Raw genomic sequence first — 17,232 nt, forward strand, 5'->3', positions numbered from 1 at the left:
ATAAAATAGCATAAGATTGGAGCAAGGCTAAAAATTGAGTAAAAAAGGATGAATATGATAAGTGACTTTATTATGATGATACATTGCTGATAATGTATTAAGTGCTGTCACAATACAGACCGTCCTTTTTTACTGTAGGGGCACAATATTATTGAAACTATATGAGAAAAGGAGACTTTTCTGATGTTTATCTATTAAAAGCTCTAAAGCTTCATGCAAGCCAGATTTGTGTATTTATGATGTAATAATTTGACACTGGCATTTTATATCGAGCAGTTCAAGGGAAATATTAGCAATATACTGCCATTGCTTGAACACCTCTGATCCTTTGTAATGATGAACTAAAGCCAGGCTTATATCAGAAGTTAAATGTAAGCTATTCTTGCAACAGGGTTCCCTTGTCTTTGTGAATTAAACCTTACCTCACTGTTACAATCACTATGAGTGCAAGAAAATAACTAAACCCAATAGAAAACCTAGAGAAGAGATTAGATTTATCAGAGGGACTTGCAGTTGAATGAGTACTTTCCAAAGGGCAAAATAATTAAGATAATCTTGGAGACCTGTAAGGACTCTTTCTGGAATAATGTTTGGACCTAACCCTGGAAGCCTTTGGTTACGTAACTAATCCGGCCTCACACAGGGAGCGTCACCTGACGTCAGTGAAATGATTTGCAGGGGAAAGGATTACTCACGTGACAAAGGGTTTGTGTGCTTACTTTAATCAGTCTTTTTCTTGTTTCAGGAGTAACTTCTCCAGTATTTTTCTTTCCACACCCATTTTGCTCAGAATAGCAGATGAGGTCTACCCACTCGCACACAAATTGATGGTGCGTTTTTGTTCTGGGTAATTATAGCAGCTCTTCAAACCGTGTACACACATGGGGATGACTATAAAGGGACCCAGGTGCTTTTAACATCTTGAGTGTAGCAACACTGATCTTTTTCTTGAACAAGTTTATACTGTTTTTCCCCTCTCATAACTGATTGCAGTTCATCTGTATAAAATCAAGAGAACTCAAGTATAACTGGACAAAATAGATGCAAATTATATGGATAGCTAAGATCTATTAATAAGGAGGAGAAAATTATAAATCGATCTGTCTTCATGGACTGAGTTTGGTAGAGGAGAAAGTGCAAAGCAAGACCTGATTCATTCTTAGAACTTGTGGGAAACAGACTCCAGCCAGAATAGATTGAATATGAAATATATTTGTCCTTTAAGTGTATTTAATTGCACTACATGTTACAAAATGTGAAGAACTAGTTCTGAAAAGTGTTGTGAGACAGAATGCCTGTGTCAAACTGAAGGAACTTACTACTTTAAAAAGAAAAAAAGAAACGCACAAACATACGTATTCAAAAGATTCAAAAGTAACGGGAGAAACATTGATCTTCTGAATGGCTCTGGTATGTGGTCACCTTGAAGCTTCCAAAATCAAACATTAAAACCAATGCCTGCAACACTGCTGGGGTACCTCAAAAGAGAAGAAGAAATGATCCTTTATTTCAGAGACCAGAAAGCTAGTCCTAGTAATTTATGACTTACTTCAAGACACTACTACTGTAATACTGTTGCAGGTGGGGGTTAACTGGAAAATACACAAAACCCCTCTGTTCCAGTCCATGGTTATCCAGATTTGAGGAGAAGCCCACGAGAGCAACGTGCCCACCCTGCGCCTCCCACTGGGTTTTGTCAGACTTCAGATCCTTAGTCTTAAACCCAAAGCTTTTGAAATTAAAATGTCTGGTTCAGATGTCAGATATCCTGCTCCGGAGTTTTCCAGATCTCTGCGAATACCCGTGTTACAAGTTGATGCGTTACTTGCTCTTCCCAGGTTCCCAGGTTCAAGAGAGACACTCTGTGCCGTTGTTACTAATCCATCCGTCACATCCCTGACGTCCTTCCCAATGTGTCACCAGTCGCTTGGGGGAACACCATCTGATCCTGACATCAGCTCACACTTCAGTTTTGTCTTTGTTCAATAGCCTCATCTTTGCCTTTTACAAAAAGAAGTTCGGCTTGGCCTGCCTTAATGTTTTGTGTTGTGTTTTATGTTTAACCTGCCAGAGTTTGCGGTGCTTCCTGTTGGCTTCATTTGAACTTGACTTCAGCTTTTTGAAGGACGCCTGCTTAATGATGTCCCTTCATCTGCTTGGCCATGCCTTTTTCTCTTGTCCCTTTCTCAGACCTTTTTGAGAACCATTTGCTTTTGTACTCTATTGCTGAACTGGTGGTTCGAGTAGATTTCCAATGAGAGAAAACTCTCTGCAAAATCACAGGTCTACCACAGAACCGGAATAATGAAAGTACTTGGAGAATTGAAATGCGAGTTGTTGCATTTTATTGCTCTGGTGGCTGAGCTTTGCAGGAAAGGCACAGATCTGCTTCGTTAAATGTCTTGTGTCATTCTGGCAAATTAGCAAATTATCTATTGAAAAAATTAAAAGCCCCCCCCCCCAAACATACAGAACAGGGATGTGTGGGGGAGCTTGCTTTTTGTTATTGTTGGTTCAGGGTTTTTTGTGGAGTCCTCTGCTGGGAGCTGATAAGGTTTAAGGCCTCCTAAAAACCCCCAAACCAAATGAAACTAAACCCCCAAGAGCTCCGGACTCTCTCCAGGAACACATCCGATGTTTGTGGTCTTTCCAAACATGGGAGATGAGAATTGTGCAAATAACCGTACAACAGGATTTTCTTCCTTACCTCTGTTCAACCTTTCTGTGTCCTGTTCATTCGGGTAATATAAAGGCAAAGAAAGATACGTTGAAGTTTTGTAGTTCTTTTTTCAAACAACCTGATAGGACCTCAAATATGCTGTGAATGTCTTTGGAAGCATTGAGTTTACTTGACAACTTTGAAAACAAAAGATAAAATACAGACTGTCAGTGTTAGTATCATCTTGCTGGTTAAAATCTGGGGCCTAAGCCTTATGAAGTGTTCATTATCTTTGATAGCGAGCATCATGCATTCATATTTATAAAAATCCAAACTGAGAAGGAAATGAATTTTCTTATCAGATCAGACAGGTAAATGGATTGTCCTGCTTTTAACATACCTGCAAAAACCCAAGGAGTAAAGGTCAAACCTGCAAGCTATTCCAGAGAACTATTTTATAAGTATTTTTGGAAGTTATCGCTACAACCTGTGAACCAAGACACCCTCTGGGCTCAACAGACGGAGAAAGGTCTCAAAGTTTGAGTAACTTAGAAGAATCTAATGATTATACAGAGTGCTTCAGCTCCTACGTTAAGCTAAGAACGGCTGGTTTGTGTGACAAGGAGATGTTCTGGAGCTTTTTGTTCTTTCTACACTTCAGCCCAGAAATTGGGTCAACAAGCACAGACTTGTTTTCTTCTCAGGGGAAACTCCCATAGAAAAGCTTGCACTGGATTCCAGCATGGTGTAAATGTTATGTTTATTGTGGGTGTTGGTTTTATTTTTCAGCTGAACCTTAGCTCGACCTTGAAGTAAAATAAAAATAACAACTGGAAACGGGTTCAGCTTCTAGAAAACTAGCAAATCCATCCTTGGAGCAGGCAATAATAGGGACAACATACCCTGGTCTTCGAAAGAAAGCAAAGTCAGGTGAGGGCAATTCATCGCTCTATACCAGAATTCAAGCACTCTACGGCACTGCGTTCAAGTTTTGTCGTCATTTTCCACTTTCCATGACTGTTGTTATTGATACTAGTTATTCAACTAGTCATTTGCTGCTGTTCCTTTCTTTTGTTTGATGCATCTAACCAGAGGAGGATTATTTTTTCCAAGCCTTTGAACTTCCCCCCCATTCACAGCAACCGCAGCGAAGGGTTGAGGCAGCTGATCCGCTGAATCTGTTGCAGATGGCTTTACTGCATGTTTGATTGCAAATAATTAGGTGGTTTATTAGCCCTTTGGACGCTACTGAACAAAAGCCAGTGTCTTTGCCAAGCATTGAGGTGCAAGTTCTGCGCTGCTTACGCCAGAAAAACCTGGGGAGTTCTGTGGAAACGCGTCAGAATGACTTTCTATCAGCAAGGAAAATCTACTGCTGGCTCTTGCCTAAAAAGCACCGCGGAAGGTCTGTTAAAAGGGAGAAGAAACATGTTAAAAGGGAGAAGAAACATGTTAAAAGGGAGAAGAAACACGTTAAAAGGAAATAGAAACATAGGCAGAGTGGCATGCCATTGCTGCCTCTTCTCCCAGCCTCCAAAAGAAATATGAATAAGTACCTTCTGCAACCAAGACCAATGTAAGAGACGCCTCCTTGGGCTCCTTTTGCTCCTTCTCAAGCCAGAGATCTCAACCTGGGCCTTAAACTTTCCAGGGCTTGATAACAGAGCTGAAACAATGTTAATAAATTGCAAGTTAATACTGATTACTTCCTCAGTTATTTACCTTGCTGAAGATAAGCGGGAGTTGTTACCTGCCCTTGCTATTTTAGTTCCTGTGCAGAAAGAGGGTGCAAGTTGAGCAAGATGAAGCAGTATAGCATAGCAATAATTCAAATCACAGCAGTGACTTTTTAACCCAGTTATACAGAATTGCTTCATAATGAAGCGCAGGCAGTGCTTTCGTTTTTTTTCTTTTCAAAAACTTACTGCCCTACAATGAAAGTTACTCCTTTTCAAAACCATAATAACAACCTGTATGTATCAGTTGTAGCTACAATGACCTTGAACTTCACTTTTAATGAATAACAAAAGTCAACAGAATACAAGCTCTTGATAATCTGTAAAAGACATTAAAAAAAAGAGAGGTTAAGTAAGGAAGGCACAGAAAAAGAGGTAATAATGATATAAATAATCCTGTTATTACTTTTTATACTGTTGCCAGCAGCTAAACAAAGTTAATATAGCTTTTCAGTCCTTCTTTCAAAATTTAGTCTTGTGGGGTTTTTTTTTTCTGAACTAGAGAGAAAGGAAAGATGAACAAAATGGAGTAAAGTCAAACCAAAGTCAGAGATTTAGCCCAATATAAAAAGAACATAATTCGGTGGGATATTGAACACCATGTGTTAAGGGAGACGGAGGGGACAAATCTCAATGTAGAAATTAAGGAAAACATGATCAGAATTGTTTTCTTTAGAAACTTGCTGTAATATGCCTGCCCATTTCTTGCTTCCTGTTCATAATGCAGGTCTAACAGGTTAATGTCTGTACCTGGTGGTTGCCTGTGGCTTCATTCTTGTGGTCAGCTGCATTTTAATTGTCAAGGGCACCTACTCTGCTGTCTGGGTACTGTTTGGGTCTGTAGTTGCAAAACCAGACAAAGGTAAGTGCAAGTTCTACCTGCAAAAACTCTGCTCTGCACAGAAACTGAATTTATAAGCTGCACTCTTGAATAAGTCAGGACAATTAACTGTGAGTTTGCACTCTGCAAGTTACTTATCAAATCAGGGAGCAAGAACAATTGAGAGGGACTTGGAACCAAGCTGACTTAAATTATAGCTGGAGAAATTAATTTTGATCAGCAAGCCAATATATAAAGCAAGCTTACCAAAAAGCAAAAATCAATAATGTTTTCATTTGAAAACATTTCAGAACATCTCAAGCATCCACACAGCAAAAAGGAGCAATATGTTGTTGGCCAAGCTGTGCAGTGGGTATTTCCCTGAGCTGTACGCAGCACTGAACATGTGGCAGCGTGGAAGATCCAGCTGGGTGTTTGCAGCAGCTCTACGCTCCGCAGTGAGGATGTAGCCTGGCAAAATCTTGATTTCCGTGTGTATATGCAATGTATGCACTCCCTCTTCTGGATAGTCGTGTTGTCGCTGAGCTGCGGGAACTTTCTCCTGGCTCTGCTGAGCCTAAAAACTTATCAGGACTGAAATTACGGCTGCAAACGGAGGCCTATGACCTTGGAGATCTTACGACAAGGGTTGTTGTCATTTGCTGGAGGGCTTGTATCTCTTGCAGGCAACAGTGGCACAAAGAACCACGGCTCTCAGAACTGGCATTTTAGCACCGAGCGCTTCAAAAACTGCAAATCTGGATCTAAGCACGGTCACTGGCCTCTCCCTTTGTAAGGAACCACGCAGAAATCATGTGCTGGATGCCCCAGATGCCTGGCATGCAAAGCTTTGATCACAATTTGGGCACTGTGGCTCAGAGCCAGCAATGTGAAAACACAATGTTCATTTAGGAAAGCAACAGTGATCTTGCGGTTATGTCACCTGAAAAGGATGGACCCTGACCCTTTCCCACCTCAGCCACAGATGTCACGGCTGATTCTGGGCATGTCACCTGGTCTTTGGCCAGATGGCCCTTTTATAAAACAAGGCTGACAACATTTCTGGTTTTCCCGTGAAGAAAACGAAGCCACATACTTGAGATGCTTTGATGCGTGGCGTTATGAGATGTTAGTTGTCTTGTCAAGCAGAGAAACAAAGTTTTTTTATCTGAATTATTTTATCCATGTATTTCTTTAAGCCTGGCTGTTCACTTCGGTTAGGGAGGGACTTTACAGGGTCTGTTCTCGGAATCTTCGTGTGGCCCCTTCGCCTCCCACCGAGCTTTTTCTAAGCGAAAAGCCCCACCTCCCCATTGCCCCCAACTCCCCATTGCCCTTGACTCCCCATTGCCCCCGCCTCCCCATTGCCCCCGACTCCCCATTGCCCTTGACTCCCCATTGCCCCCGCCTCCCCATTGCCCCTGACTCCCCATTGCCCTTGACTCCCCATTGCCCCCACCTCCCCATTGTCCCTGACTCCCCATTGCCCTTGACTCCCCATTGCCCCCGCCTCCCCATTGCCCCTGACTCCCCATTGCCCTTGACTCCCCATTGTCCCCGCCTCCCCATTGCCCCCGCCTCCCCATTACCCCCGACTCCCCATTGTCCCCGACTCCCCATTGCCCTTGATTCCCCATTGTCCCCGACTCCCAATTGCCCTTGACTCCCCATTGCCCCCATTCCCCATTGCCCCCAACTCCCCATTGCCCTTGACTCCCATTGCCCCCACTCCCCATTGCCCCCGACTCCCCATTGCCCCTGACTCCAACCAATTGCTTCCACAGCCAGAAATTCTGCACCCCCGCCCCCTCAAACCTGTCGCCTCCTCTACTCTTAGATCTTCCAAAATTTTTAGTCTTAAATGCATCTGAAAAAACCCCGAATTTGGGGGTAATCTGTTGTTTGGTCCCTTCCTCCCCACACCCCTTATGGGCTTACACACGTATTAAAGCTCTTGTAGCTCATATGCCGCTGAAAATAACAAAATCATTAATGACAACCTGTTTTTAAAATATAATTAAGGCTTAAAAGTCCTATTTGGGCTGTGGAATTTCATTGCTAAGCTTCGTGCTGCTGACAGAAGGGAATGCTTCAATTTGAAGCCCATGAGATTTACAGGAATCAAATAAAGCTTTGCTTTAGGTTTTCAAAAGCCCAAAGGATGCCTGTGCATCCATTATACATGACAGAATGATTATAATACCAAGAAAAAAATAAATTACATATCCAATCTTTTGTATTTTGGCTGCGGGCAGTTCAGCTGTGTGTGGTTGAGTGCATGTTGTGTGTTCTTCCTTTGGATCCACAAACAGCTCTAGGTTAGTGGTGGAAAAGGGGAAGGGGTCTGAAATCACATCAGACTGTTTTCTCGGTGTTTAAACAAGGCAAAACCAGCCACTGCATAAGGAGAATTCTCTGTGGGTTGCTGCAGGCAAACTCAGTCTCCCGTTGTTCTGGTGCAACATGAGAAATATTGGTTCACAAGATGTTGAAAGGTTTCTGTGCATCCCTAAAAAGCAACCGAGTCATCTAACATATGGACTTGCTTTTTCTCGAGGCTGATATCCAACTTCTGCAGTTGTGTGTCAGGCCCAGCTAAACCCACACAATTTCCAAGGTAAAGTACTCAATAATTTGGTGAGGGTGATGTTGATGAAATCAAACTGTTACTTACCTGCCTGCTGCATTTATTTACCTGGAATAAGCATTTATATTCAAGTAGGTGAATTGCTCAATATTTTTTAGCATGATAGGACCTTCTGCAAGCAATTAAAACACAAGGTGCTGAAGAACCAGCCACCTCTTTCTACCCATTGCAGTGAAACTACATTGGTGACTGAAATGCTCTGTGTTCTATAGATAGAAGCAAGAGAGCTGAGGACTTGTTAACCCTTCGGCATGAGTCGCTGGACTTTGGGATCTTACAGATTGTCTGATGGGGAAGAAATTTGTGACCAAGTCAGGTACATCCTTAGGAACTACCAAAAGTTGTGTCCAGGTATATATAAGTCCCATTTTTCTATGTTGCCCTGAGCTGGGTTTGCTGTGTGCAGAGTTAACAAAAGTACAGGAGAAGAATGACTACAGCTCCTGTTAGTCAAATGTGGGATGTGTGCTACAAATGACACATGATGTGGTCACAGCTGCACAGATAATACACCAGACTCCTTTATCCCTGCCTATTCTGCTACCCAAAATCCCTTCTTTTTTGTTTTTCTTTTCCCCTGCTTCTTCCCCTTTCCCCCAGAGGATTTGTGTTTTCTTTGCTCTGCCCACAGGGCCTGCTCCACTTTCCGCTGAGGAACAGGATGCTCTTGCATGAGCGAGGGAAGGATGGGGTGAATACAAAACTGTATTTTGAATTCGGTCTTTCTCCAGTGAAATCAATTGGAGATCAGCTACCGATACCAGTAGGACCATACCTAGACCTCTTCAGGCATCTTTTTGCAGTTAGTGAAACACAGCTGGAAAAAAAGGGTGCTCGCTGCTCCCAAATGCAGAGAGGAGCAGTGAGTTATTGCACCTTCAGCTGCCTGAGAACGCGGGTGATTTACAGCTGACGTTCTGACCTCTCCCGACATCTGAACAGCGGCGAGGGGAAACACAAACCCGGTGCTGAGGAAGGAGCAGGAAGTCCAGGCTGTTGTGTGTGCTTGTGGTTTCCTTTGTTTCTTCCTATTTTAGGTTATGCCTGATTTTTTTTGTTTGTTTGTTTTTCAAGTTGCAGAAAAGAGATTTCACAGTGCTGGCAATAATATTCACTGAATACACTGGGAAATATTGTGAACTTATTTTCTAGGGATACAGGGCTGTGCTTGTGTTTTTCTGAAACCTGGGCTTTTATAAGAAGTCCTAAACCCTTTTATAGAATACAAATGGAATAGAATTGTAGAGAATATCAAATATATTTGGTTGTTTGAGTGGATAATTTCAGTCCGTGACAAATAAAGGCCGGTTTCAAGTTGAGCTAGCTGTTCCCAAACACTGAGTAAATCCATTAGGCTGGGTAGGAGCTGGGGCTGCACCCTCACATGTAGTTTTCTATCCAGCATGTGTTATCTTTGCAGGGCCCACTTTCAGATGTTTTTCTCTCCTGACATATTCTGTTTAGTACTTTTCGTGCCTATGGCCAAAGGCCTCTCCTCCCACTTCACTCTTTAGTCCACATCACATTTATTTCTCATTCCCAGATACTCCCTGGCTCTGTGTCTCCAAATGACATGTAGAATATCTCAAACATTAATGCTTCTCTTCAGTGGTATATATCCTTTTTTTAATGTGTTCCTCTTCAGGGGAGGGAGACCAATGGATTCTTTCCGGACTCAGCTCAAGCAAAATAAGTCACTTTTCTTCTGGGATGCACTGAACACACATTGTCACCATTGTCTTAATAGATCTGGAGTTTGCTCTCTCTAAAATCGCCAGTCATACCTCTCCTTGAGCAGCAGCACTAAGGATTCTGTGACTTCACTGCCAGCCAGATGAGGGAGTTGATCTGACTGGAAATACATTTATATATATATATATATATATTTTTTTTCCCTGTTAATTAGCAGATGGATCTACTGACTTGGGGCAGCTCTGAGGGCAGGAATTGGGAGAGGTGGGTACCTGCCTTTTTTGCAGCACAGAATTTAAATTGGCTTAAACCATTTAGAAATAACACGCATAGTCTCACTCCTAACTTTCCCCTTTTTAAAAAAACCAATGACTATAAGAAAGTATGTTTTTGCAGGTGCAGTCACAATGCCCAACTCAGAAATCAGCTTCCCTACATGGAGGAGAAGGACTTCTGCAGCCTGTTGCTGATGATTAACAAGTTATGACTGCAAAGTCAACAACAATGTAAGTCCGATATCTTTTGTAGTTTTCAAGCTCCCGTCTCCAACAATGAGGCTACAGTAGGTTTTTTTCAATGAAAGCTGAGATTCTGCGTTCAAAAAGCTGAGGAGCAAAAAAATTGCAGTAGCTGGAAGGTGTAGTAACACCAGGGTGTAGTAACACTAGGGTGTTGTAATGCTGTTTGTAGCAGTGTGAGGAGGAGAGTGTTGTGATCCATGAGTGGAAAAGCCAGACATGATCTTGGTGAAAGCAAGAGAGACACCTTGTGAAGGTGGTGAAAATCCATCTCTCCTAATCTCTGGGAATTACGTCTGCTTTGTGTTCGAAAGTAGTCCGTAGTTTGGCTGCAGAAAGGAGTTTTTAGAGCTTAGCACATACGCAAACAGTCTGATAGCTTTTACAAAATTATAGCTGCGAAATTGCTGCACATATGAAATACATAAAACCTTGGGAGATGTATTTGGTTCCTTCTTCTGCTCCCAGTGCTCGTCTAGAGAAATTCACTCTGTTCTGCCGCCGGTTTTGGAGGTTTTGTGAGCCAAGGGCTGAGTGACGATGGCTTAAGACCCATGGGGAGGAGTGCAGGATGGAGGTTTGCTAAGGTCTCAGGTATCACTCCTGATGCTGTGTTTGCCTTTCTGATGACCTAAAGCCATTCTCCACCCCTTGGTGAAGTAATCTGTCCCCGAGTTATTTGCTTGGCTGTCAGTTAAAGTAAGGAACATCCCGGTGGTCTAATTCCTTCTAGTGACCTAATAACAAATTAGGGGATTTGTTTGGGTAACTCAAAGGGGTTTAATAGCATAGTGTCTATAATAAATAATTTTAACAGCATTGGAAGTCAGAGCCCTACCAGGGTCACCTCAGTGTCTTTCGAAAGGTTACCGTGTTCAGTGTCTCTTGAGGTTACCGTGTTCATTGTTAACAGACATTTATCTTCTCTGCCATGGGAAAATTAGTGCCATTATCCATGTTTTAGGGTATCATTATCTTGATGTGAAATAGAGACATGCCTGGATCTGTATTTTAGTGGATCTAGTGTATCATGTTGTTTTAGGAGAGAGCTTAAAACATTGTTCATCCCCTTTTGTCTTTGTGTTTGCAGTGTCTTCCTAGGGAGTTTTGCTTATGTACTTGCCACAGATAGTGCAATTAAAGCACAGTACAATTTTGTATATAAAACCAATGACCTAGAGCATTGCAGAGCATTGCTGTACTCTTTAAAATTAATCCAGAGGCTCTGAAGACTATTTCTGTACCACTCGTTGTCTTCCTTGTATTACACGTACATGCTTGGAAACAGCGTCTGCCTTTGGTCTTGGAGCTACAAAGCAATTTCTGATCATTTCGAGATGCTGAACTGCACCTTGAGGGTTGTGGAATTGTATTGTCCTTAGTGTAAGTCATGGATCAAAGTGTTGGCAGAAGTCGGGCTGTAACTCTTAACATTGTGCAATGGCCAGACCGTTATTTTTCCCTGAGGTTCATTTGAAAGAAAAGAACTGTTTGTGCTGTCTTTGAAATGTTTCAGTCCGGTCCCAAACCACTGACCTCCTAAAAACAAAATGGAAATCAGCCAACACCTCCCTGAAAAAAAGGCCATTCCCCAGGCATGTGATAATACCAGTCATTGTGCCTGAATACGCACGAATAAGAAATAAAAAGAGCCACGTGTCTGGTTGAATCAGACAGCGATTAGGAACCTTGAATGAAGGTTTGCAGATGCTGGCTTTGCAATGTAGGGCTTGCACATTCCCGTTCCTACACTTTTTAAAGATTAAACAAGAGTATTAGATCAATGAGGACTGTCAGCATACCCTAGTTTCCTAACACACTTACTTTTAGCTCTTAATAGTTCTATTTTGAGTAAGTGTTTAAACAGTGAGAGGAATTTCATGCCTCTTACTGAATCAGCAAAGCCTTGAAATCTCCTGTTTGTTTTATTCTCTGTTATTTATGGCTGGGGTTATCTCCTTTCCAACACTTCCCTCTTGCATCTTGTAAATCCAGCTGAGAGTTGCGTAAGACAAAAGAAATTCTGATGCTATGAATGACAAAAGCCCCTGAACTTCTAGTTTTAGACTTATACCTCGATTACTTTGTTACCTTTTCATCTTGCTCCTGTCCTCTCAGTTCCTCTTTCCCTCACCTGACCTAAAATGTTTCCTTTCCCTCTGTTCTGAAGGTTGCCAAACAGCAGATATGCTCCTGCTTATCAGTCCTGCTTTGAAATGCGGCAGCTCATGGCAACTTTTCCTGTAATTCTGCTCACTGTAAGTAATAAGCAGCCACGATGGCTGTGGCCTTGCTGGTTACTTTACGGGGTGGCTGCTGCCCTGGCAGGGAGTTGGGTGCATCATCCAGGATCTGCCTCCACTTTTATATGGATTCCTGGCAGCAGGATCCGCAGGCCATCTCTCCGGCTTTTCTTTGGGCTTTCCATACCTCTCCCCATCTTATGGTGGAATCAGAACCATTCCTCAGCCTTTAAAGACCAAAATCCAAGTCAGCTCTTCAGCTGGGCTGGATTTGCATGTGCAAAACATTCATGAGCATGTTTTTTTTTGCATACGGTTACATGGTGCTTCTAACAAAACACAGAGAAGCTCGTTTGTGGGTGTAGGAGTTTGAGTCTTTCTGCTCTTTTTGTACCCGTGAACCAAGGTTTGGTTCCAGATTCTGTGTTTGCTCAGCTACTCACAGGGCTGTTCCCTAACCCAGTGTTTAACATACTTTCAGGGTGATCCAGCAATAGGCAAATGTTTAACCTTAATCCACTAAACTACTAATTTAAAATTAGAAAAGCACCAGCTTCTGGGGTTTAGTCACTGCAATTTTCCATCTGTTGTCAATTGTAATTGCAGGGCACGTAAGTCTTGATTGGCAAGGAACAAAAAAGTTGTTCATTCAGATTCTTATGTGCCAGAAATTAAAAGCCGGCTTGCCTTAGTGTATCAAGTTTGTGATCACACCGTGATCGAGCTTTGGGTCCCCCCGGCTGGCACAGGACATGTTTAGGAAGCTCTAGATAACGTGGCTGTCTCTGTACTAGCGGAAATCTTCACTTTGTGCCCACTAGGTAGACAGGAGGCTATTGAGAAACTCCAATGGATTGATCATCTTTTTCCTCTGGCACTGAGAATACCTTTGTAACTGTTCTTATCTGTAAGATGCTGCATACATATCCTGGAGAAAATATTACTTGAAACCAGGTAGATGAAAAGAAAAACACTTACCCAATATGGGCACATTGTCTGGCACTGAAAATCCCTCCAAAATAGATGTCAGCACAAAAAGTTCTTTTTAAACTTCTCTGCTGTATTTGCAATTGCATCAATATGCAATAAGACTTAAAGAGTTGTTTTGAAATGCAAATACATCTACATTTAAACAAAATAGAACCAAAGTATCACCCCAGCAAAGTCTGGGTAACCTCATTTACTGACTAAGAAGACTTTGATTCTAAGGATGAGATGACTGATACCTAATTTTAGATAACTAAAATTTTTTGTAATTATTATTATTTTTTGTTTTTATTTAAGGACCGTAAGTAGCTTTTCAAATCCTGTACTGTGAATGTGAACACCACCCCAATTCTACTTGTTTGGAAGAGGGGTGGTTCTGTACAATGAGCTATCTGTATTTGTTACGTCCGATGTATTTGAGTAAGTCCTGTTGGGTTGGTCTAATCAAAGGTATGGGTAATTAAGGCAGGGAAAGGGGGATTTCCCTTTCCACGCTGCATCACCACTGGCTGCTGCCTGCCTGGCTCAGCCAAACAATCTGGTTTGTCGAGTTTGATATTGTGAGGAAAATAAACAGGCCCTGGGGGAAATGACTGATGGAACATTTTCAACACTTTTCCTTCACAACTTAGCATATCTAAGAGACTGGTTATAAACCAAATTACTTGGGTATATGGCAACCCTGACAAAGACTTTCCCACAACCTTTTCCTGCAGGTTTCCACCCATTGTGGCAACAATGCTTGCTCTGTTTACAGCTGATCTTAACCCTCTTGCCCCTCCAATCAATCAAACAAGGAAAAAACCCACCAAAACCTAGTTATGAATTATTTTCTCAGGCGATTTTTCTATCACAATGTCTTGAACTCTTCCACATCACTACAGTGATAAAATCAGCTGCATGAATTGTGTTAAATATTCTGTCAAAATCAGCGCTGACTTCACTGAATGGCACATGGAGGACATTTGCACATCTGAATGATTCCAACATCCTTCGACCAGCATCTTCCAGAATACACTGAAAAACTAAATGAAACCCTTTTAGTGTTACATGGAAGGGAGAACTTTTCATTGAAACACAGAAGAGGAGTTACAGTCTACCCACCTGGTTGGCCATCCAGCTGAAAAAGTGCTTAGATGATCATGCTCCCAGGGACATGGTTAATATGTCCCCAGGTGGCTTGTGCCAAGTCTCTGCAAGTAACTGGGATTTGGCACGTGCTTCATGTCTTTAAATAAATGTTTTGGTAACGTAGGTCAAGATGGGGTTGATAGGGATAGATAGAATAGGCATCAATGCAATAAATGTGTCACAAAACTTCAAGATACTTTGAAGAACTGAAATAAGATAAAAAGTTTGCATATTGCTGACATTGTCATTGCTGATCTCATAGATCAAATTGACTTTCATGTGTTTAGATACCTTATCAAAGTACAGTTACCGTGTTTTCTCTCTGCCCATTTCCTCCTGTCTCCACAGTTGTAAAAGCCACTACTGCGGTGGATTCACAGTGGATCTGCTAACACGTAGTTTAACAAATCATTGTGTGATACGTGGGGGGAAAAACGGGTCAGTGGAAATGCAGAGACTGAGCATCATTTCCATAATCTTCATTAATCTTTTCCTTTGAAGTTAAAATATTCCAGTTGGCAGTAGACATCCGTACAGCGTTTTGGCACTAGCAGCCGGCTGCGGTGTCTTGGAATTCATTGCCGCATGTGAATAGATGTGAGTGGGCAATTTAGAGCTGGGGGTTATAGTTCCTCAGGGACAACAAATAAGAAAGCAAAACAATGGCTTTGCGTGAGAGCCCGTTAAAACCCCCTAAGAGTTTTTCTATAAATAGAGTTTTGCTCCTCTCAATCGTCTTTGAGAAAATATTAAATCCAGCAGGGCTGGTGTATAAAATCCTGACTTACGAGAAGCATAAATGCTGTTTCTTTCTGAAGAAATGCTAGAAAGTGACATAACCAGTAATTAGGGTTACTTAAGGGTGGTCACTGATCTGGGAGATATACGAGGTTATGGGATGTGATGGACAGGTTTGGATGTTTTGAATAATGCTATGAGAGTCCATGGGAAAGGAGGCACAAGGTGTGAAGGAAGAATCAACATCCCCTACGAGACCAATTACTCTAATTGGGGAAAAATAGGCAAAGGCTTGGTCAGACACGCCGTTCTGGAGGTTTTGATGAGCAGAGCTGCTGATTGCTTTGAGCTCATTAAAAGCAATAGCTGGCAAGAGGTGGTTTGGAGTTGAGCAATTTGGATTCAGGTTTGACGGTCTGGGCCTGTAAATAGTATTCAGCAAATGCAAAAGCCCTTGTCTGAAGTCCATGAAATAAGTGGGAATAAAGAGGTGGGTTGGTGTGTCTACGGTTTGGTGGTGGCACAGAGGTTTGTGAGTGCTACGACTAGTAAGCTGAAAGAAAATAGGTCAGGTTCTTGGCAAAAATGTGTTATTTCTTGCTAACAGAGCTAGCGTGAGGAAGATGAGTTGTATGCATCTAGACTTTTGCCCTCTAAAGGTAAAATCCAAATCTATGTGAATCGGTGGTTGAGACCGAATGGAAATTCAGGCTCTTTTTTTTTCAGTAAGCAGCAGTGCAAGGAGCCAGAGACAGTGAATTTTCCTTCACCCACTTATTACAGAACATTTGTATGTACCCCCAACTCACCAGTCTCCCCTGAATCCTCCGGCTGTCTGCAGAGATCCAGATCTGAAAATACTTTCCTTTGTTATTTTTGTGAGTAATTTTACCAAAACCCCCAGCTTTTTGCCTGTCGCAGCCTAAAATGTTTTTTTTGATGCTCCAACACGCTATGCTGAACAGATTTCCAAGTTAAGATGTTACGAAGCAGATGGAGAAACACTATTTAAATGCAAGGCCTCCTTTCTTTTGGCCAATTAATATTGCTGAGGTTTAGGACTCGCCTTTGCAGGAACACTTAAGCAATAATCTAAATGAGCTAAAAATGTGATTTTAACATGGATTAGCCAAACCGCATTGAGCCTCTGGGTGGTTAATCATCGTGAGAATTAAACTGGCCTCATTTCCAAAGTCGAAGTAAAGTTACTTGACTTCTAAACAGAGATTTTATTCCGAAGGGCACGGCCTTATCGCTGCTGGCTCCAAGGTGCAGGCGGCTTCCAGGATGTTCTCAAGGTAGAACCTCCAAACGTCCAGATTCTCAAAGAGTTTGGATAATCATCAGAACTTCTGGATGTTTATCTGAACCGTATTTAAGCTGTTCCAGCCCCTTGGGTCTGGAAATTTAAGTTAGAAATCTTTTACGTAAGAGTCCTGGTATTTCCTGTTTCTGACAAGGCCAGATATGCGCAAGTGTCTCTTTGAGGTGAGATTTGTCTCCTGTTTTTACTACCGTCACAAGGTTATCAGATCACCAGCTCTTGGATTCTGGTTCAGGAAAAAAGACTTAAACATGCTCTTGGTCTTGAGAATAAAGCAAAACAACAAAGCCTCGAAAATGTGCTTTAAAGGGATGAGATAGACAATAGGAGAATATATCAGAGCCAGAAAGAAGTTATGACAGCTGGGGTGCACGTGGCTGCTTTGAGACAGCAGCCATCTGTACATCATAAGCCTGTGATTACTATGTGGGAGAAGAGGAAAGTTGCTTATAAAAGACAGAGAAGTTAAATGAGAAGATGAATTAAGAACGTATATGCACATGAGAAAGTGCATTTATGTTCAGCTTATGGTTTACATTAAGCTTTACTGAGAAAGGAGGGATAAAAATACTGTACACAAAAGTACAGAAGCTGATTTAAAAATGCATTCACCTTTGGTGAAGATCAAAAAAGAACAAACCTAAACTTATGGTACAAAAATGCACGAGCTGTAAGGGCTACACATTGCCCTCTTTTTTCTCTTGAATGAGCTTGTCTTAATTAGGCTTCAGAATTCA

General features: G+C 41.9%; 1 long non-coding RNA gene across 1 annotated transcript in view; it reads left to right on the top strand.

Annotated features, from left to right (window-relative positions):
- LOC309439590 overlaps positions 1-12,331 on the top strand; it is a 34,866-nt gene extending 22,535 nt beyond the window's left edge. The window contains exons 4-5 of the long non-coding RNA XR_014184034.1: positions 9,951-10,060; positions 12,243-12,331. This is a non-coding gene — a long non-coding RNA (uncharacterized lncRNA). The remainder of the gene's footprint in view (positions 1-9,950; positions 10,061-12,242) is intronic.
- Positions 12,332-17,232: the final 4,901 nt, after the last annotated feature.

Source organism: Streptopelia decaocto, assembly GCF_964273445.1.
Source record: "Streptopelia decaocto genome assembly, chromosome: 5".
NCBI classification, from domain to species: domain Eukaryota; kingdom Metazoa; phylum Chordata; class Aves; order Columbiformes; family Columbidae; genus Streptopelia; species Streptopelia decaocto.